The sequence below is a fragment of the Macrobrachium rosenbergii genome, chromosome 25 (assembly GCF_040412425.1).
Source record: "Macrobrachium rosenbergii isolate ZJJX-2024 chromosome 25, ASM4041242v1, whole genome shotgun sequence".
Lineage (NCBI taxonomy): Eukaryota > Metazoa > Arthropoda > Malacostraca > Decapoda > Palaemonidae > Macrobrachium > Macrobrachium rosenbergii.
In genome coordinates, this window is record NC_089765.1 from 14,775,108 (window position 1) to 14,797,906 (window position 22,799).

Consider the following 22,799-nt stretch of genomic DNA (forward strand, 5'->3'; position numbering starts at 1 on the left):
CTCTCTCTCTCTCTCTCTCTCTCTCTCTCTCTCTCTCTCTCTCTCTCTCTCTCTCTCTCATACACACACACACACACACACACACACACACACACACACACACACACACTAATAATTGCAAGGAATGAACATGAATTTTTCCTCCTATGATGATCTGTGAAGACTAGCCATTCTCTCTCTCTCTCTCTCTCTCTCTCTCTCTCTCTCTCTCTCTCTCTCTCTCTCTCTCTCTCTCTCTCTGCTGCCAGCCCTTTCATTACACCGTAACTCGCCTTCACAATAACTGTTATTCTAACGATTATGGCGACGGGAGCAAATGTGCATTGATGATCTGAATTGCTAATTTATTCCGTTGCCTGGGCGCAAATCACTCATTCATTAGTGACAACGATATTGGCGATGCCATTCGTATTATCACTGCGACTTAACTCCGTCACCTTTATGGACTGGTGGCCCTCCCGAAATGGATGGCCTTCTTCTTTCGCCTCTGTTCTTGTAATGTTTCTCTTTTTTTTTACGTGCTTGTAATATTTCGAAGATTATTATTCTCTTTTTTTAATGTTTCTCGGTCTTGTGACGGTTCTCATTTCTTCTGTTTTTTGTGTGTGTGTTTTTATGTTCTTCTGTTGCCATGTTTCGAGGGTTATTCTTTTCTTGTAATGTTTCTCTTTTTTGTCTTGTAATGTTTCTCTTTTTTCTGTTGTAATGTTTCTGATTTCTGCTGTTCTTGTGATCTTTTTCGCTTCTGTTCTCGTAATGTTTCTCTTGCCTTCTGTTCTGTAATTTTTCGTTTCTTTTTGGTCTTGTAATGTCTCATTTCGTCTGTTTTTTTTTTTTTTTTTTTTTTAATGTTTCTTAGGGTTATTTTTAGGGCATTTATTGGTTCTCTTCCCATTCCTGCTTTTTTTGTGATCTGCCAATGTTACCATTGGTTTTAGCTTTAAAATTACAAAATTCTGACTTTATTTATTTATTAATATATATTCATTTTCATTTCTTTACCTATTTGTTTGTTTTGGTCTGCCACTGTTACCAATTTTTTTACCCTTAGAAGTACGAAATTCTGAATTTTTTTCTTTGTACGATCTGCCATTGTCTACCTTTTTTTTTTCTTTAAAGGCATAGAATTGTCTCATTTTTTTTACCCTTAAAAGTAGGAAATTATCTTTATATTGATGAAATTATGGCCTTATCTGCACTCCAATCTTACCCCCGAATTAGACCTAATCTGCACTCCAATCATACCACCAAATCAGACCTAATCTGCACTCCAACCATACCACCAAATCAGACCTAATCTGCACTCCAGTCTTCCCACCGAAACATACCTAATCTGCAACACAATCCTCAACCTTCTCTCCCTTCCGCAGACGCCTACAGCCGGGTGGAGGGCCCCGAGGAGAGAGTGGTGGCCTCGGGCAGCGACCTGCGGCTCGTGTGCATCATCGAGGGCGCCTCTTCGAAGCCCAGCTACGTCTTCTGGTACCACTACGAGAGGATGGTCAACTACGATGCCGCCCGGGGCATCACGGTCACCCAGAGCTCTCCCATGCGCAGGTGAGGGGGTCGGGGATTCAGGGAGGGAGTCGGGGAAGTCCTTCGGTGAAGGAATCGACCTTCGGTGACCTTTAGTGAAGGTCAGTGAAGGTCTCCTTCATCGTTGACCTTTAATGAAGGTCAGTGAAGGTCTCCTTCATTGATGGTCTTCAGTGGAGGTCTCCTTCATTGACCTTTAATGAAGGTCAGTGAAGGCCTCCTTCATTTTGATCTTTAATGAAGGTCAGTGTAGGTATCCTTCATTGGTGGCCTTCAGTGAAGGTCTCCTTCATTGTTGACCTTTAATGAAGGTTAGTGTAGGCAGCCTTCATTGATGGTCTTCAGTGAAGGTCTCCTTCGTTGTTGACCTTCAGTGAAAGTCGGTGAAGGTCTCCTTCATTGACCCTTAATGAAGGTCAGCGAAGGTCTCCTTCATTATTGACCTTCAGTGAAAGTCGGTGAAGGTCTCCCTCATTGACCTTTAATGAAGGACAGTGAAGGCCTCCTTCATTGTCGATCATCAGTAAAAGTCGGTGAAGGTCTCCTTCATTGACCAGTGAAGGTTCCTTTAGCTGTTATGTGATGCTGCAGCAAAGTAGACCTTCTCTGACCTTTATTGACCTTCACTGAAGGACTTCTTTCGTCTTCATTGATGGTCAGTGAAGGTCTCCTTGGCTGTTATGTGATGCTGCACCCTATTTGCAACAGCAAAGGAGACCTTCAATGACTTTCAACGAAGGTGGGGGGAATCCTTCATTGAAGGTCAGTGAAGGTCAATTTAGTGTTATTTGAGACTGTATCCTATTTGTGAATTGCCTTTTTTAATGAAGGTCTGTTTACTGTTATATAAATGCTGATATTTATCCTATTTATGATTTTAACTATATAAGGACATTGTTTTTTTAATTGTAATATGGACATTTTGAACCATAATATAAAGGACTCAGAATTATATTTATTGCAGTGCTTGCAATAGTCAGTTTGCAACGGAATGCGCTCCAAAAGTAATTAAACGCCATGAAATTAAATTTGGCTTAGTACCAGTTTATTCCGTGATTTTCTCTCTAAAAACCAGGCTTTTGTTTGCGTGTGTTGTTGTTTGTGTGTTTGTGTATGTGTATTGTGTACGTGCGTGTTTGTTTGTGTGTGTATGTGTTTGTAGAATTTCGTCATATCTTCGATGTTGCAAACAGAATTACTGGACAATTTTGACCTTGAAAGTTTATTCAAATTTGCAGGTCCAAATTTGAAGTACTTCTGGCCATTTGGAAATCAGTTCGTAAAAAGACAATCCATGTTGTTATTATTATTATTATTATTATTATTATTATTATTATTATTATTATTATTATTATTATTATTATTATTATTATTATTATTATTATTATTATTCAGAAGATGAACCCTATTCGTATGTAACAAGCCAACAGGGGCCACTGACTTGAATTCAAGCTTCCAAAGAATATGATGGTGTTATTTCGAAAGAAACAACAGAAGGTAGTGGGAAATGCAGAAAGATGAGATCAGTTATTAAAAAAGATAAATTGACAAGTAAATGGACAAATAAAAATAAAAATCTAAGTAAAATATTAAAATACAAGTTGAATTACATCAGGTTCACAGGCTCTTGAACCGTATCACAGACGACTGAAGTTAATACAATAGTCTCCATTAAACCCCCCCCCCAAAAAAATTTATAAAATCGATTAAAAGCAGAAAATAGAAAGTTTCCAAGTTCCAAAATTACATTTGAATAAATATCTGTCAGTATGTTCCCCCGTTCCAAGTTCCACCCGACCTGACAAATATCCATCTTCTTGTGGAACGTTCGTCAGCGGGAGAACTTTTTCAAGTCTTGTATGAACTTGCCGGAAATATGTTACGGGATGAAAGGGGGTGTGGTTGGAGGGGTATCTCCCCCCTTCTCTTGCCCCCCTCCCCTCCCAAAGTTCAAGCATCTACATAGATAGATATTACGTGTATGTTTTTATTTCTATAGAGGACATAGCACATTGATTGATCTTCTGTATGGGAACCTCCAATCCAGTTTAAACCGTTTGCTGGGCCACTTATCCAAACGTTTTATCTATTTAATGTACTTTCCAGAAGGAATTCTCTCTCTCTCTCTCTCTCTCTCTCTCTCTCTCTCTCTCTCTCTCTCTCTCTCAAAAGCGCTTCAAACGCTAACCGCCATCCCTCATTCTAGGCCACGGCAAACAAGTCATTATGCATGACGTCACTCGTGTTAAGCGTCAGTTCCTCCTCCTCCTCCTCCTCCCCCCCCCCTCCCCTCCCCTCCCCCTCCTCCTCCTCCTCCTCCTCCTCCTCCTCCTCCTCCTCCTCCTCCTCCTCCTCCTCCTCCTCCTCCTCCTCCTCCTCCTCCTCCTCCCCTTGTCATTCAGCGTCTTCTCTGACAGAATCTCCTTACTTTACTTGACACCTGTCAGTCTTTTTCCCACAATATTTTTATTTTCAAATCCCTATTTTTATTAAAGTTGTTTTTACCATTATATTATTCCTTTGTTGTTTTCCCGATACCTTTCTGATACATTTTGTTGTTCGTTGCTTTTATCCCCGTTTCATCGTATTATCCCGCATTTCGCAGTAATTTGCATATTCAGGGATAATTTGAATACCAGTAATCACAGTGATTAGTCAAGGAATTGTGCGTTCCGGTTGAAGACGAATGCGGAGATGAAGAGGCATAGAGAGAGAGAGAGAGAGAGAGAGATTCTGAGTCATTCTTATTTCAAATGTATTATTTGTTCAAATTCGTCTGCACGACAGTTTATTTCCCGTATTATTATTATTATTATTATTATTATTATTATTATTATTATTATTATTATTACTTGAGTTCATTTGATATGCAGTCATCCTGTTTAACCGGTTTTGTTTTAGAGAGAGTCTACTTCCTTATTATTATTATTATTATTATTATTATTATTATTATTATTATTATTATTATTATTATTATTATTATCTTTGATATCTTCCTCTGTCTCTGTCCCAAAGCGCATTCCGGCTCTTCTTTCTAATAATATCAATTTCGCAGCAAAAGGAACCCAGTGGCATCTGATGAGATGCAGAATCCTTGTTAAAAATTCTCGTCCGCAGATTTCCTCAGAGGCTGCAGAACGAGAGAGAGAGAGAGAGAGAGAGAGAGAGAGAGAGAGAGAGAGAGAGAGAGAGAGAGAGAGAGAGAGAATGTCTTGAGTTTTTTGGGATTAGCCACCCACGAATTTTGAAGAGGAAAAGAGCGAGAGAGAGATTTTTCGTAATTTTCAAGAAGAAGAAATAGAAGAGAAGTGAAGTGTAAATATGTGATTAACGTAGAGAAGGAGAGAAAACGAGAAGAATTAAGAAATAAGAAGCAGTGGATGAATATAAAGCGTGTTATTCACGTTTTCCAGTCAGGAATTAAATTTGGTTTGAATCTAGCCACTTGTCATTAAGTCCTAAACTCATCACAGCCTCTTTAGAACTGGTAACATTTCTCCGTCCTTGTCAGTCCCATGTGATTCATTATATCAATCATTATATCTTTGCCAAAATGTATCATTGTATCAATTTTCATTGTGTTTTCTAAAAGGTATCATTATATCTTTTTCTAGATATGCACCATTATATCAGTTATCATTGTTTCTGTTTTCTAAAATGTATCATTATATAAATTTTCATTATATCTTTTCTAAAGTATATCATTATATCAATTATCGTTATATGTTTTCCAAAATGTATCATTCTATCCATTTTCATTATATCTGTCTTCTAAAATGTGTCATCTTATTAATTTTCATTATATCTTTTCTAAAATGTACACTCTATCAATTACCATTATATCTTTTTTATAAAATGCATCAACATAGGAATTTTCATTATATCCCTTTTAGAAAATGCATCGTCATATAAATTTTCTTTATATGTTTCCAAAATATCATTATACCCGTTTTCCACAATTATCAGTGTACCTGTTTCCATTATTTGCATAATGTCTGTTGTCTAAAACGTACCATTATATCTATTTTCATTATACGCACGAACTCTCAAACCCTCGTAATCTCAGGACGCATTTCGCTTCATTATAAAACCTCCCCATTTGCTTCCATTATTTCAAATACAGGATAAATCTGTAGTGATCTCGAATAAGTTCGATTCTCCTTCGTCCAATTTTCGAGTCCTTTCCATATCCTTCGCAGGGGGAAGTCCTACTTTAAGCTCAACGGTGTCAGTCATTCAGGAAATATAAATGAGTACGTAAACTGCCCCTGAGTATATTGCAGGATAAGGAATCAACTATTTCGCGTCGGAATACGAGAAGAAGAAGCTTATTAGTATTTAAAACAGAAATTATTGAAGAAGAAGAAGAAGAAGTGTTTTTGTATTTAAAAGACAAAATAATTGAAGAAGAAGCGTTTTAGTATGAAAGAGAAGAAGAAGAGTAAGAAGCGTTTTTGTATTTAAAAAAGAAATTATTGAAGAACAAGAAGACTTTTTTATTTGAAAGAGAAATTATTGAAGAACAAGAAGGAGAAAAAGAAGAAGCGTTTTTGTATTTAAAAGAGAAGTTATTGAAGAAGAAGAAGGGTTTTTGTGTGTAAAAGAGAAATTATATTAACGTTTATTCTGTCCGACGCTTTCAAGCGCGCGAGCAGTCAGCTGAATCGATAGATGATATTGGGTTTCCATCTGTCACTAGATTTTAGCGTTTCAGATTCGCCGTTGCAACCAGGTGCAACATTGCAACAGCGGATTTCGGAAACACAATACAAGGGGCCAGGAAGAAGGTTTCTTCTGGCCAAGAATTCAGCCTTCAACCTTTACTGGTATACTGTCTTTTTTTAGGAATGTATACGAAGATATTTAAAATGGATATATTTTGTTTATGTTATTTCCCCAGTCGTCCGATACTTGCATCATTTTGGTGTCTGTCAGATGTCATGTCTTCTGTCTGAATCTGTGGTTCTTAACCTGGAGGGTGCGCCCCCCCCCCTAAGGGTACGTCAGAAATTTCCAAGGGGGGCGCGAGTCTTATGGGCAAATTAAAAGTTCTCTAATTATATTCGTTATTCACTTAACAAGAGTCGCTACGAAGCAGTGTCACGTATCTCACTCATTCGTTCCCAAAAGAATAAAAACGCTCCCTCTCTTTCTCTTTTTTCTTAATTTTCCTTTAAATATGGGTGGGAATTTTGCTCATAGATGCCGGGGGGCGTGGAGGGAAGGACCAACTCCTAGAGGGGGTCCTCCCCCCCCTTGCATCTCTGAGCCGCTGGTCTGAATGATAGTGACAGACAGTATACAAGGTGGGAGGTTGATCTACATATCTCTACAAATTATCACAATACTCTCTAGCCATTATTAAAGGGTGCTTGCAACGTCCCTTTTGTCCCTAACTGCACCCGCACTCTTTAGCCTTTTACTTCACCTCCATTCCCCCTTCCTTTCTTCGTTCTTGCTGTTCAGCTCCTCTGACTGTTACTTTTTCAGTGTAACCGTGTGGTTTTGTTCCCAGTTCCACCAGAAAACGGATATAATGGAAGTGGATATAATGATCCATTTTGGAAAACAGATGTAATGATAATGGGTATTGATACAGTTTAGAAAACATATAATGAAAATAGGTAAAATGATACGTTTTGGAAAACAATGTAGTGATAATGGGTATTGATACAGTTTAGAAAACATATAATGAAAATAGGTATAATGATACGTTTTGGAAAACAATGTAGTGATAATGGGTATTGATACAGTTTGGAAAACAGATATAATGAAAATAGGTATAATGATACGTTTTGGAAACCAGGTGTAATGATAATGGGTATTGGTACAGTTTGGAAAACAGATATAATGAAAATTGATATGATGATCATTTTGGATAACTTACGATGAAAATGGATATAATGATGCATTTTGGAAAACATCTACAATGAAAAAGATACGATAGAGTTAGTAAAACATATGAAAATTGATATAATGATTATTTTAGAAAACAGATATAATGAAATCGATATGATGATACATCCTGGAAAACAGATATAAAGACAATAGATACAATGCCGTGATCACTGAAAGACCGAAAGTACCCCAATGCTTTGCTCGACAGCTTAAATTTCAATAAAAACAAGTTAAAAATGCGCCGAAGCTTCTTCGGCGCAATCGAGTTTTCTGTACATCGTATAATCAAGGCCATCGAAAATAGATTTATCTTGCGGTGGTCTCGGTATAATGCTGTATGAGCCGCGGCCCATGAAACTTTAACCACATGCCAGACGCACGATTATGGCTAACTTTAACTTAAATCAAATAAAAACTACTGAGGCTAGAGGGCTGCAAATTGGTATGTTTGATGATTGGAGGGTGGATGATCAACATACCAATTTGCAGCCATCTAGCCTCATTAGTTTTCCAGATCTGAAGGCGAACAGCAAACTAAAAAAATCAAAATCACAAAAATTGGACCCAGTATGAAAAACAAGAAACGGAAACAAATTTATGTCTTCCCAGATCTGATCTGTTCTATAAGAATCGCCTCGATCCCTTCTAAGAAGGCGAAACGAGCCTCCCAGAGGCAGCAGGAGAAGGACTTGAAGAAAAGAAACGAAGGCACCGGAATCTTAAGGTACAAAACTAGAAAAGTAAATTTTATAAGACACGTCTCCTTCGACGCCGCTTGGATTAAGAAGGAATGATAGCAGCAGCAGCAGATGTAGCGTCGCAGCCCACTTTCAAGAGATGATGGACCTGTCATGCGAAGGACTAAACTAATTTGGAAAGAAGAAGAAGAAGAAGAAGAAGAAAATTCAAGGTTTTACTAGCGCCGCGGCTTAACGTTCGTACCCTGTCAAGAGATTTGAGATTTATGAAAAAGGCGGGGAGACAAAAAATACGGCCAAAGATTTTGTGAACGAAAGAGTTAAAAGGCGTAGCAGGAACAGATCAGATACCAGGCCAATAGATACTTGCTTTATGCTATAGTATATATACAGTATACATATAGAGAGAGAGAGAAAAGACGTGGATAGGTTATAAATGTGTATGTATTACTGTCTGGTATCAGCAGTAGCCTAATGGACGTTGAGTACTAAAAAGAAGAGAGAGAGAGAGAGAGTCTCCACGTACTGACGGTATCATCAAACTCTTCCGTACTCTGTGGCAATATGAAATGAAAGGCTTTTCACGTATCCGAAATCTATATATATATATATATTCTCTTTCAAAGATTTAAATGATAATTCATTGTTAGCTCACTAACTGCTGTGGGGTGAATGACCTGATTTTGGTCATTCATTGAATTTGTTCACAAAGCTCTCTCTCTCTCTCTCTCTCTCTCTCTCTCTCTCTCTCTCTCTCTCTCTCTCTCTCTCTCTCTCTCTCTCTCTCAGAAAATAGTAATTTCAGCTATAACAAAATAATGTTGCTTGTATTCAAATTAAAGTTGTCACGTGCATTCAAGCATTTTTTCTTTTCATGCATGAAGTCATTATTCTCTCTGCAAATGACAAGCACTGACTGATGTAATCCCATAATTGTGTAAAGCACATCGAAGTTGCTATTTGTAGCACGGACGGAATTTCTAAAGACCGGTAATTAAGAGTATGGAGTTCATCAATCTCCATCACGCTGTTTCCTAAACAAAAAGATTTTGTTTACTCAGCATGAGTTCCATGACCCCTGCGTCTTAAGTGAAACTCCTTTTTTTCTTTTAGAATTATGTCTCAATATGTCTCAGACAATTTATTGCGCCCCCTGTACCAAGGATATGCCAGTATCTTTTGAGTTTTTTTAAAATAACTTCCTGTATTTGATCACAGGTCTGAAATGCTGTATTTGATCACAGGTCTGAAATGCTTTACAATGCAAGATTCTTTGAAGAATGGTAGAAATATAACTTGTAAGATTCTACTTCCCTAACCTATGTTGAAAAGGGAATCGCTTATCATTACACCTGATTTAATAGCTTTCTTGGATAAAACTACTACCGAGAAAAATGGTAGAGACATGTAGAGAAACTGGGAGGCTTTACCCACCCTGCTGTCAATCCTTCCAAAGAGGAAAAATTGTTTGGTGAAAAAAATCATATATTTACCTTAAAATTCTTATGAATCTACTCCATCACTTATGATTACACCTATTTTAACAGCTTTTACTGATAAAACTAGTATCGAGAAAAATGGTAGAGGCATGTAGAGAAATCGGGAGACCTCACGGACTCTAGTGCCAACCTTTTCAAAGAAAAAATTCTAAATATGAAACAAATCATACCTTATCATGAATTTAAATTAAACTTATTATAAATTCACTCCACTGAGGGAAATTGCAAGAACCTAAATGTGTCCTTATTTCGACAGCACTCTGGCGATAAGCGAGGTGACGGCAGATCACGCAGGCAACTATACCTGTCAACCTTCGAACGCCGTTCCTGCCTCTGTCGACGTCCATGTTGTAGCTGGTAAGTCCCATTCTGTATTAACAGATACCTGACAGCATATTGAATGTATGTTTAAGTATTTAAGTATGTTACCTGTGTGTGCATCCCTTTAGGCGAATTTGTACCAGTCCTGTCTCGATTTTCATTTGTTTTGATACACCGATAGGAACCTTGAGGTCTGGAAAGTTATATAAATAGCCTCATCCATGCCACTCTCATCTCTACTCACAAACGTATTTTTTTCCATTCTCTCCATGAGACCAGACCACCTTAGAGCTCTGTTTACCCCCACCCGCTTCCTTTGTCCAAACCAATACTGTTCTTTTACCATTGACCCTTTTATCTGTTAACCCCATCCAGTTTTCCAATATATATATAATATATGTATAGTTTTCCACAATATATATATATATATATATATATATATATATATATATATATTTATATCTATTTATTAAATAGAAATATATATATATATATATATATATATATATATATATATATATATATATATATATATATATATATATATATATTGTATATATGATGCAAAATTAAAAACTTTCTTTGTCAGATACAACAGAATGGAACAGAAATAGGGAGAAACGAAATTGAAATAATCATGTAAGCTAAAATAGCGACAAACGCCATTACGCAGGAGGAGAGATGTATTAAAACATGAAGCAACGACATTAAACGAATGAAACGAGAATAATTAAAATTCCCCAGAGATTGAAATCGTTCTCTTATCCAAAACAGAAAACTGGAGTTAAAACGAATACGGGAAGCGAATGAAAACGGAGAATTAACGTAATGATTACGAAGGAATCACACCAGAATGAGTTTCATGTTGAAGGTTTTAGCGTAGCCGTTGGTAATTTCTCCTTTGTTTTGGGTTTTATTCGAAGTCCTTTTGGCGAAGAGAAATAATTAAAAGGTTCTTGAAAGCAGGGATTAGGAAAATTGTTCAGTGCGTGACAGAACCAGAGGGTATAGAATTAAATCTTCGGTGACCATCAGCTGTTGGATAAGAAAGGAAAGTACATATTAGGGGGGAAATGGGGAATAAAAGCAGGAAATAAATGATAGGGAATAAAGAAATTAATATAAACTAGACGGTAATCAAAAAAGCAAAATTTGGAAGGGCTTAAAATAAACGAGGTGAACGCCAGAATTCAAATTTTTTCTTCCGTAACTGATTGGTAAAGTAGTTAGACCTATGTGGTGACTCTGCCTGATTTGCTTTTAAATGAGTGCTTTTTAAAACATTTAAAATATCACTTTAAAAAAAATCGAGAACTAAAATGATAAACATTCACTTTGTACCTTTAAAATCGTACCTGACTTTAATTCAGTTATGGCAGTCCATAAATATTCGTTGGAGAAGAAAGGTAAACTTCAGAGATGTAATCAGGTTTTGTTGGCGGGAATCTTTGCGAGCTATTGTTAACCAACCCCCGATGACTCAAAATTATTAATGGTGGCTTGTGTCGTGTTCCGTAATGATCTTTTAGAATTAATCAGCTCGCCACCAGATGTCACAAGCTGATGAGCAGTATTGTGCGGAAATACGATAAGTCTTGGAAAAGGAAGGAAATCTCTGATGAATAATCTCTCTCTCTCTCTCTCTCTCTCTCTCTCTCTCTCTCTCTCTCTCTCTCTCTCTCACAGCTTTCTTTCGATACAAAAGGAGTTGAATCAAACTTTGGAATCAGTTACAATATCTTTAATAAGGACGGATTAAGGTTTCGTTGAGTTTTTTTTATATATTTGACTCTTGGAAATTAGTCGTAGATCTTTTTTTAGGAGTTTTATCGTGAGCAAATGTCGAATTAACTTACATTTAACCCTCAGTCCTCTCTTGGAGTTAAAATTCCATCAATTGTGGTTTTAGCTGCGAGATATCGGTCTAAGGTTATCATTGGAATAACTTTTATTCATTTGTTTTTTTCGCTTTGTTGTCGTTAGTATTTGAAGATAAAGATTTTTGTTGAATTGAATTCATTTTTCTCTGCCACGATTTAAACCGAATGTGTCTTAATGCTTCAAAGCTAGCTTAAACAAATACTGCTTCCAGGAGCCATCTTTGAAAAGCATTTTCCGTTAGTCGTGGTTCAGTTGTGACGTCACAGCTGGCGTAGGTTTTCACCGAATTACAGACAGTCTGGTCGCTGTGGCGAGTCTAAACGAGACTGCATGACCAGGTCACGACCAGGTATCACAAAACACGGTTGCATGTCGTGACAAGGTAAAAAAAAAAAAAAAAAAATCTTCACTGCATTTCGTAAACATGACGTGCGCGCATTATATAGGCCTAATGCTTGCCAATTTTACTCGTAACTTTTTTTCAACCACATCACTTACAACAAATTCAACAACTAATAATAATAATAATAATAAATCTCAAGAGGAAAAAAAGCTTCACAGTACTTCCAAAACATGACCCTCGCGGAGCTTATAGGCCTAAAACTTCCCAGTTTTACCTGTAGCTTTTTTTTAACAACTGCATCAGCTACAGCAAACTCAACAACTGTAATGTTAATAATAATGATATTAATAATAATAATAATAATAACTCGCAAGGTAAAAAAAAAAAAACTCTGCATTTCGTAAACATGGCGAGCGTAGAGCTTATAGGCCTAATGCTTGCCAGATTTTACCTGTAGCTTTTTTTCAACAACTACATTAGTAACAGCAAACTCAATAACTGTAATAATAATAATAATAATAATAATAATGATAAATCGCTTCGCTGCATTTTGTAAACATGCCGAGCGCGGGGCGTATAGGCCTAGCCTAATGCTTGCCAATTTTACCTGTAGCTTTTATCATTAACGACATGAGCTACAGCAAACTCAGCAACTGTAACATTAATAATAATAATAATGATAATAATTCTAAATCGCCATACGCCATCACACAGTTTTGTTTTGAGTGCGCAGCAGAAAAACGAATAATTGAATCCCGGATTCATTTTGCGTAGCTCCCCCGTAGCTGGTGTTTACTCTAATCAGTGTAAATGGATGATGAAAAATGCACAAGTGACGTAAATTACATCGGTACTCGTAGTAATTGGATAACGGGGGGCAGTACCCTCGCGACGGAATGGGCAATTATTGAATTTTGAATGTTATCGCACGTAAATTGACTTAATTTGACCCCCCCCCCCTTCCCCCTTTCCAGACCTCCTAACGAAAATATGTATTTTAGGAAAATAATCAGTTTAATTAATACTAAATTGGCACACTGGATATCACCTGATGGACGTTAATTAGTAGTGGTCTTCTGCTCTCTCTCTCTCTCTCTCTCTCTCTCTCTCTCTCTCTCTCTCTCTCTCTCTCTCTCTCTCTCTCTCTCTCTCTCTGGCCACCTGTGAGTGGACGCCACTCGAGTATTTACGATTACGATCGCAAAAGGTTTTGGCGAGATAAAATTATTTTTCACCAGCCTCATAATTGACACCTGCCAGACCTTACGTTGTGTGTCCAGGTGTCTTGGCAAGAAGAGGAAGAAGAAGAAGAAGAAGAAGAGGTGAAAACAGAAAGCTGCTTCTTCTTCTTCCTTCCATGAGGATCCCGTGAGACGTATCTGGATTCCGAGAGAGAGAGAGAGAGAGAGAGAGAGAGAGAGAGAGAGAGAGAGAGAGAGAGAGAGAGAGAGTGGACGCATCACAAAGACTTGATTCTGTACAGACGGCGACAGAGTTATTTTAATTGTTTCTTTAAACCGCTTTTATGCAGTGCGAGAGAGATCTGTTAATTAAAACTCTCAGATGACTTACTTGCCACAGCCTTCCTCCCCCCCACCCCCACCCCCCAAAAGAAAAAGTTTAATGATCAAACTAAATTAGTTTTGTCATCCCCAGTAAAATAAATCGACCCACGCGCCACCATATTTCTTTTCCAAGAGATTATTTAGGAGTGTTTTTTTTTTTCCTTCTTCACCTGCTTTTTATAATGAGAACTAATTTGGAAGACTTTTCAAACACAGATGGAATTACTGTTAATGTGGATGTTTTACGGGACATGAAATTCAACTCAGTTAAATATCTTCTTTAATGTACTGCGTGCTGCCCTTAATAAAACTCGAAATAAGTAGAAATGGTTACTCTTCCTCGCTTTAATGCTGGTTACGGAGATCTGGGGTTAATTACTTTGATGAGTTCTGATTAAGTTCAGGTGTGAAATAGACTATATTATTAACAGGTACTATAATTAACAGACGTGTGATATATACCTCTATATACAGAAATTCCTTCCATTCTTATTTAAGAATTATCCACTGTAATCCTTGGGTACCTTTCCAATATGCCTGATGCTTAGTGAGTGAGACTTTTGAAGTCTCTCTCTCTCTCTCTCTCTCTCTCTCTCTCTCTCTCTCTCTCTCTCTCTCTCTCTCTCTCTCTCTCTCTCTCTCTCTCTCTCTCTCTACCATCTCCAGTATCAAGACCACATCTAAAAGGGTATAACCGGCAGCTTCGTAGAATTCGATACCACCAAGAATAATCCTTGATCATTATTAATTAAAATGTAATCCAACCTCTCCCCTGTGTCAGCGTTCAGGTTCATCTCAAGCTTATTTTGGAGACGTCACGTTAGACAAATGATAAGTTCTGTCCTAAAAAATAAGGTTATTTGTTGTGATATTGCAAGTTTTCGCTTCCATCTCCATCACTTACGTTTAATATAATCCTTATCTGCCCTTGTTTGCAATATAAATCCCACATCTGATGAGATTCTTCCTTTGAATCTCTCTCACTGCAGCAAAATGTACTTGATTGATTGATTGTGAAAATTAGCCTGTCAAGCCAAGTAGTTGGACACAGTCAGCCAGTCAGTGCTTGAGACAGTGAAAAGAGGCAGTTAAAGAGGCTGGACAGCAATACAGGGATAGAGATCTGGAAAATAAAGGTATGAAGTACATGGCTCTAAAGGTGGCACTATGAAGTAATAGTTAAGGGAGGTTGAACAGCAAGAATGAAGACAGGAAGCAGGAATGAAGGCAAAGTACAAGGCTAAAAAATGGGCGCAGCTTGGACCCAAAAAGGACGCTGCAAACGCCTTTGGTAATGCCTACAGTGCACCACGTGAAGTACACTAATAGCAGTAATCCTCTATTTAAACCTCTCTCACAGATTTATGTATTACTTTTCCCATTTTCTGACGGGGTAATAAAGTCATGATAATGCTTCTCAGCCTGATAGTCCATAAATTTCCTCTAAAATTCAGGAATCCTCTTTGATTCATAGTCTACCTCCTTTTAAAAGGCTAGTTAAGGGCATTGGCTCGTTCTTTTTAAATAAGAACTTGTATAGCTGCAATTTCCCTCTTCATATCTATGCATTGGAGAAATGTGAATACAGTTACAACAGTTCTTAGTATAAGTTACCCCAGAAACATAACAGCAGGCAGTAAAAATAAAACATAGAGGTGTCTATGAATTGTAGACCTGGCGCTTGAGTAAGAAACAGGAAAAAAGTTAATATTCTTGGTGAAAGCTATTCAAACGTCTGAATATGACTTAAAGATTTGATGTCTCTCTCTCTCTCTCTCTCTCTCTCTCTCTCTCTCTCTCTCTCTCTCTCTCTCTCTCTCTCTCTCTCTCTCTCTCTCTCTCTCTCTAAGAGTATATAGCTATCAAATGGGGAAGAAATTATTCTTTCATAAGGACTGCATACATGTTCAACAATATACTTATATTCATGCCTAGGATATCAAATAAGCTAATGTTTTGCTCAACAACACTACCAGATCTTACAGTCAGTAATTCACAGGCACCCATGCTTATGCACACACATGTACACAAAGTTATAAGTAACATCACCAGACAAATGGATAGGAGATTACGCCATTAACCCAACTGGAATCCAAGTTGCAATTGTTCAGAAATCTACTTAATGCTTCTCCTTCCCTGCATATATCCTGCCTCCTAAACATTATGTCCTGCTAATTTATTATGCATGAAATAAAGCATCAGGAGCATCAAGGAACATCTATAAATGGAGAAAATATATGGAGGAAAGAGAGGTAGAGATTAAAAGAGGAAAAATGCGTACCCTAGCATCCAAAGGTGGCCTGCAACCTGACGGTAATGTTCAGCACGAGCATTGCTGCGCACTTCGATATCATTCTCAGATTCCCTTCATTAGAGAAGAGTGAATAAATGCATCTCTTGGGCTCCAAATAAAGAAAAAAAAAAGGCAGGGGTCTGTGTGTATGTGGGGGGGCCAGGAAGGGGGTTGGGAGTTGGATTGGGAGGGGGTGGAAAGTGAATGGTGAGCCTTTTGTTATTCAAACACAATGGTGCACTAACTCTTGTGTTCTCTCTCTCTCTCTCTCTCTCTCTCTCTCTCTCTCTCTCTCTCTCTCTCTCTCTCTCTCACAGAGATTGCGTAATTATACTTGCCTTCACTTGGACTTGGAAATTCCAGAGACAAGTGTTGTCGACATGTGTATTTTAAACAAGTAAATATTTTACCCATGCTATAAATCTGGCTTGGCAAGCAATTCCGTTACACCCCTTTTTAAATACGTAAATCTTTCATAAGTTATTCAGAAAAACATTTTTGTTAAATCTTTCATAAGTTATTCAAAAAAACATTTTTTTTTTATGATGTGGATTAAAATGAATATCCTTGTGAGCATTAAAATTTTTATGTGTTCACTTAAGTCCACATCAATAAAGCAATCTCTACATCTTAACATTCATATTTGATCACAATGTTTCGTGTTCTTGACAGTTGCAAATAAGCAAATCAAGCAACTAAACGTCAAATGACAAACATATAAGCAAGTAAATCAATATTATCACGTTATCAGCCATGCAACCTGGGACTCCAGAATTTGTTAACAGTTCTTTGTAGAGAGGCCGTCCGTACAACATTCACAACTCTCTCTCTCTCTCTCTCTCTCTCTCTCTCTCTCTCTCTCTCTCTCTCTCTCTCTCTCTCTCTCTCTCTCTCTCTCTCTCTCTCTCTCTCTCTCTACTTGGCAACTTAAACTAGGTATTATTAGGCTACCTTCACTTAAAGGGCCGTACCGTGATCAGGTACAAATGCATGCCATTGCTTCTTGCGACTGGCTGCCTTTTAGGAAAGGTCACAGGAAAATCACCAGTATGGAGAGGAACAGTTACGTCTAGTTTGGCTTGCTGCTCTCATGTCAACTCTCACACAATTACCTTTTATCCTGTCTTCCCTTTGCATATTTTCTTTACCTATTCATTCCCTTTTGTATACATACAATGTAAAGCACACTCAGAAAGAGACAGAATGTATATATTCATGGGAATGCAGTATACTTGTTTGAACATCCGACGAAATGCAAACGAATACAAACACACTCGTTGAAATGTCAGGAATATGGAATAACAATGACTTCCAGTTTTGCAGAGGTCTGAACGCTGGACAGTAATGGTATTGTTGCGGAGGCATCAAAGATTATGCGTTTCAAGGGCTGTAATTTAATACTTTTCCTTATAAATCTCATTGCAAAGTAGGGAGATCTTTTCTCCAGTTCCATGTAGCATTGTGTAATATGAGAGAGAGAGAGTACTGTCATCAGCAATATCTTGAAAACAAATGATTCTGCAAATATAACATTTTAAATAACAATGTGTATTTTTCTTAGGCGTACGAACCAGAGCCTTTTATATAGGAGTATCTGTCAGCACAAGCTGGAAACCAGTTGAAACTTGGCAGCAAGGTATTTAACCAGGTGGTTAATAGTTGGAGACAGGGAGTGAGTTGGGGAGTATCCCCTTACTCACCAACCATCGCCTTCACTTTTCCTACAGCCACAGGAACTGAGCGGGCCAGTTGAGGTGGGACTAAATATAAAAGGCTCTGGTTTATATACCGAGGAAAAATACGAATTGTTATTCAAAATTTATTCGTTTCTAGGGAATACAAAACGTTACCTTTTATTCAGGGAACTTACATCTAGTAAGCAGGGAAAGAAGCATGGCTCCTGTAACCTCCTACCAGTGTGACGAAAAAGTTGGCAGAGTAGAAGGGCCCTGGAGAACCATAATATATCTTGGAAGAGACTTCATGTCGAGAGGCAGTTTAGTTCTGGCTATTACAAGAGAAGGGTTCAGGACTGAACTCTACCGTGCCCTCTTTCTCCCTTTTTATAGGAGAGAAGACGAGAGGACACTTCCCTGTCTCAGATAGAGAATGGATACCAAAATCTGTACCTAGTCTAACTTTAACACGTACTTCGGCCGGGACGCTGCCAGAGTGCTCAGGCGTTAAAGTCCTCTTCCCCTCAGCCAGGTTGTTCAAGAAGGCAACAAAGGACAGGCTCCCTGGGATGTTAAGAGAAAGCCATATCTTCTTGAGTTACTGCAGCAATGTCTTTATGCGGGAGCTATGAACGTCAGTGTCAAAGTTAGAATCGTCCAAAGGCAACACAGCTATTGATGGAGCACCTCCATTAAAAAACAGCCATGTCCTTGGGAGAGATGGCAGATTGGTTTTATGCTTAGGACTAGTGTTACACCCCCATGAGGAAGAAACACTTACAGAGCAAAAATGAACAGGAGATGGGGTAAGAGGGAGCTAGATTGGTTCAGTGTAGTCACTAAGGGAGGATTTCCCCCTAGTGAAGTCAGCAAATGCTTCTTGTCCCTCTTGCTCCTCTTCTCAAACCTAAACCACTGTGGCAAGTCCCATAATACGGATTCCTTGCAGGGGGAAGGCCCTGAGAAAGCCCTTCCCCTACAAAAAGCCCATACAGTACAAGGGTCTACCCCTATGAACAAGATAAAAGGTGGTGGTTTGTATTCCTGTAGGAACAAAGTAGCATTTGCATTAGCAGGAAAATTCAAGAGTAGTTCAACTTTTCTGTGAAACATTTACATGGCAAAACAACAAGCTCCATTTATATCCTTACTTGCATAGGAGTGTATATAATATATAATACTGAAGGAGTTCATCTGTGATACAGCTTTTTTAGGATGGAACAAATCATTTCCCTTTTTTTGATTTGTGTGCAGAGGTAATGTAAGAAAATACTGCAATGATATGTTGAGAGAGAGAGAGAATTTCATTTATCCAAGTACTGATTTTATGCAAATTCATCATCATCATGTAGTTTTCTGATAAAAGAAATATTGAAGACATAATAAACAGGCATGGAACAGCTCACACAGATGTCACAAGTTATCAATGAGGATGTGGTTTCAAAAGCAAAATTTTCTGTAAATTCTGGATTCTGGAAATATTCTTAAGTCATCCACAAGCACTAAAGTTAGATGTGTTGTTGAATTCAGCTGATTCAGGTAATGTTCTCTATTTGCTCTTGTTATGTGAAAACTCGTAGTTAAGTACTGCTCCTAAATTTAACATTTTTCAAGCCAGACTGAAGGAATGTCAAGTAGGAATATTGAGTACGTGAATAACTTACAAAAGTAACGACCCCTCACACCTGTTATTTTTCTCCTTGCAGAGACGACAGAGCCAAGTGCCACCGGTCGAGTTGGCAAAAAAGTTGCAGAGAAAACTCCAGTTCGGCAACTGGGCGTCAAGAGTGCCTCCTCTGGAGGTTCATGCCCCGTACCCCCGAAGATCCCCCTCACATTCCTTGGCTTCCTAGTACTCCACGGACTCGTGGTCCCAGGTCTGTTGGCACTTTCGACACAAGCCGTCAAGGCCAGCAGCCTCATGGTCCTAAAATTCACGGAATCTCCAACGACGTCAAAGACAGACCAGCCTCCTTCAGACTGCCGTCACGGATTCCAGCCTTCGCTTGATTTGAAAAGAAAGGAACTCGCCCTCCCTCACAGCCTGAGCTATGACTGTTGTTGCTCCTGCTGCTTGATGGGAGCTCAGTCTCTCAGTGGTCTTCCAGAGTAAAAAATAAATAAATAAATAGATAAATAAAAAGGCGAAAGATATAACACAACAATTACAATATTCTGTAGTATAGTTTACTCATATTTCCAGTGCTCTTTCTCTCTCACTCTCTCTCTCTCTTCCGAAGACTATGTGAATTCCTATGTGATTGTCATGTAGAAGTATAATTAATATATTTAACTGATGCTGTATAGAATTTTATATTATTAACTGTTGGAGGTGGGTTTTTTTTTTTCCAGAAGGGATGATATACCCTTTTGTGAGACAGAATTGAAAAATCAGACTTTATCGACTTTTTGAGCACTTGGATGATGTCGCTTTGTATGTATAAATTTGTATGTCTATAGAGTTTTATGAACGTTTTGTATGCATAACTGCGGTTGGCGGTGTTTAGAAAATGTCATATGCTTTCTTGGCGATACTTTGAACAAGATAATGGTGTTTTTTTATTCATATATTTTCCTGCTCGGGGAAAACCATCCGTAAGTGCTTCCGTGAAGTGCGGTAGAAGACTATTTAAGAATAAATAAAGTGTATGTTTTACTGATGTTCGCCTTATAATGTCTGTATGATATATATATATATATATATATATATATATATATATATATATATATATATATATATATATATATATATATATATATATATATATATAAATTATCTTCTCACACATATGTACACTGTATATAAATATGAATTATCATCTAACTGTGGTGACAGACTAGTTGCTTTAACACACACATTTGCTCTGAAGAAATAAAACAATGAAATTTCCACTTACAACTCGATAACTTTTCAGCCATTGTCTAAAACCTGAAATGAAAGACTTTTTACAGCAGATCCACTTCTTGGCTCTGCAAGGAGATGATCATCTCATCTGTTCCCAACAAAACAGTTTTCCATATCAGTTCTCGAAGTTTCCATTCCTTGGGTCACCTGTAAAACGTTTCATGTTTATTTGTACTGCTCGTCGCATATGAACGTGATGTTGGTGTAGAATAAAAACCATATATTTCTATGTTTGGATGTCCAAATCCCAGTTGACAATATTATGAGTGGTTGTGTGATGTCTCGTGCGAATGGCGTTGAGGTTACGAAGGTCAACGCTTTCTTGTGACTGGAAGGAAAGAAGAAAAACTTGTCCTGTTTACCATGGAATACCAATTGTCCTCAGATGCCCCAATTTGACAAGAGGAAAAATCTGGGTGTTCGACTTCATTTTTCCTTTCCAGTTGTGCTAGAAGATCTTGTCATAAAGAAAATCTTCATTTTATCCCTCCTTGTATCAATCAATGAACACACCTCAAGTAAACATATGTATGTATATAAATAGATCATGTGTGAATATTCAGGCTTGTGTGAGATCCTGATTAAAAGTGCCATAATGAACATGTTATATAGATATATTGTATGTATTAAATATGTATGTACTATGACCAAAAGTGTGGATCATAAATATTATACATGGAACCAGTTAATGCTGTGTTTTTCTAACATTTAGGGTACTTTCTACCGAATTTACATAACTGTCTGGTTTAATGTCAAATTTTTAACAGTCTGAGGCCTATATATTACTGAAAATTTTCATTCGTCTTGAAGTTGAATGTATACAAGTAGCCCTCAAGATTAGTACTATTTGCATTGCTACATATTATTTATGAATCTAGCCTGTGTGTTTTCCTTGTACTCAGAAAAATTATACAAACAAATTTTGACATAGGTTAGCATCTCATAGTATGAGAAGCTGTTGACTACACATACTGAGAAATCTCCATGTTTTTCAGATAATGCTTGTAGTCTGATCCTCCAATGAAACAGGTTTAATGAAACAGAGGTTGAAACAGGTCTAAGGAGAGAGCAAAGTAAGTATGCCTTTACCCATACATACATACATATGACAAAATGCACACTTTGCTATTGTTTTTATCTTACAGAAACTATAATTTTCATATTTGTGACCAATACAAGATTAGTATTGTAAAGGAGGTGTAGTTTAAATTGAATTATGTCTGAGGCATGTCATGAAACAGCAGTAACTTCACTTGGTACTACTGTCTATTTCGGCGGGTAAGATGAAATCTCAATTTAAAAAAAATGGGGTCATCCTATAGGCCACATACAAAAACAGTGACCTTGAAATTCTACTCCAAAGACTATGTTTAACTTAAAACCTACTACATACTTTCTTCGTTTTGCTGGTGACTGCACCACAGCAATTTTATAAAAATTCTTAAACTGGTCAAGACAGAAGCTCGTGACTGACTGAACTGTGACTTAATCAAGTCAACATGACAAGTGCGGTATGTAAACAAATCAGTCGTCGACCTTGGTTAAACTACTAACTACTACTACAGGCAATAGCCGACATACAGTATTTATCTTATTACATGCCTTGCTAAACACATAGTTCAAACAAGTTAAAGGTAATACATTAAGGTATGAGACATTATTAGGGGTAATACATTAAAATATTTCATTCATTGTACAGTACTGGTATATCAACATCTCAGATGTCTGGCGCTCACTGACCTAAACCTCACCATATATAGTTTGGTAGCTTGGGTTCATCTTATACCACCAATATGAGCTAAAACCACATAAGTCACAGAAATTTGTGGGTCATCTGATCTCAAAGTTGCCTTATCTGCCGGAATATACGGTAATTACCTAAAGGGTTGCAAATCTGGGGACAATTTGACACCATGCTTTATTGAAAAGGCTTTCAATCTGTACCCCTCCCTTTGGTTAGTGTGTACAAGTCATACAGTTGTTGGCCTGGAAAACAAAACTGTTCAGTATGCTGGAAGAAGCAACACTTGCGGGTTAGTAAAGTCTCCACTTACGAGAAATGAAGCTGCCCTCAGCCTTAATCAGGACATGGACCGGATCGGGGAATGGTGTAGTCAGTCGGGTATGAGGCTGAGCTCCAGTAAAACAAAAACACATCTGATTAGCAGGTCTCATACAGATTTC

General features: G+C 37.7%; 1 pseudogene; it reads left to right on the plus strand.

Annotated features, from left to right (window-relative positions):
• The window catches only part of LOC136852348 (uncharacterized), a 302,795-nt pseudogene extending 282,838 nt beyond the window's left edge, over positions 1 to 19,957 (plus strand).
• The last annotated feature ends 2,842 nt before the right edge of the window (positions 19,958 to 22,799 follow it).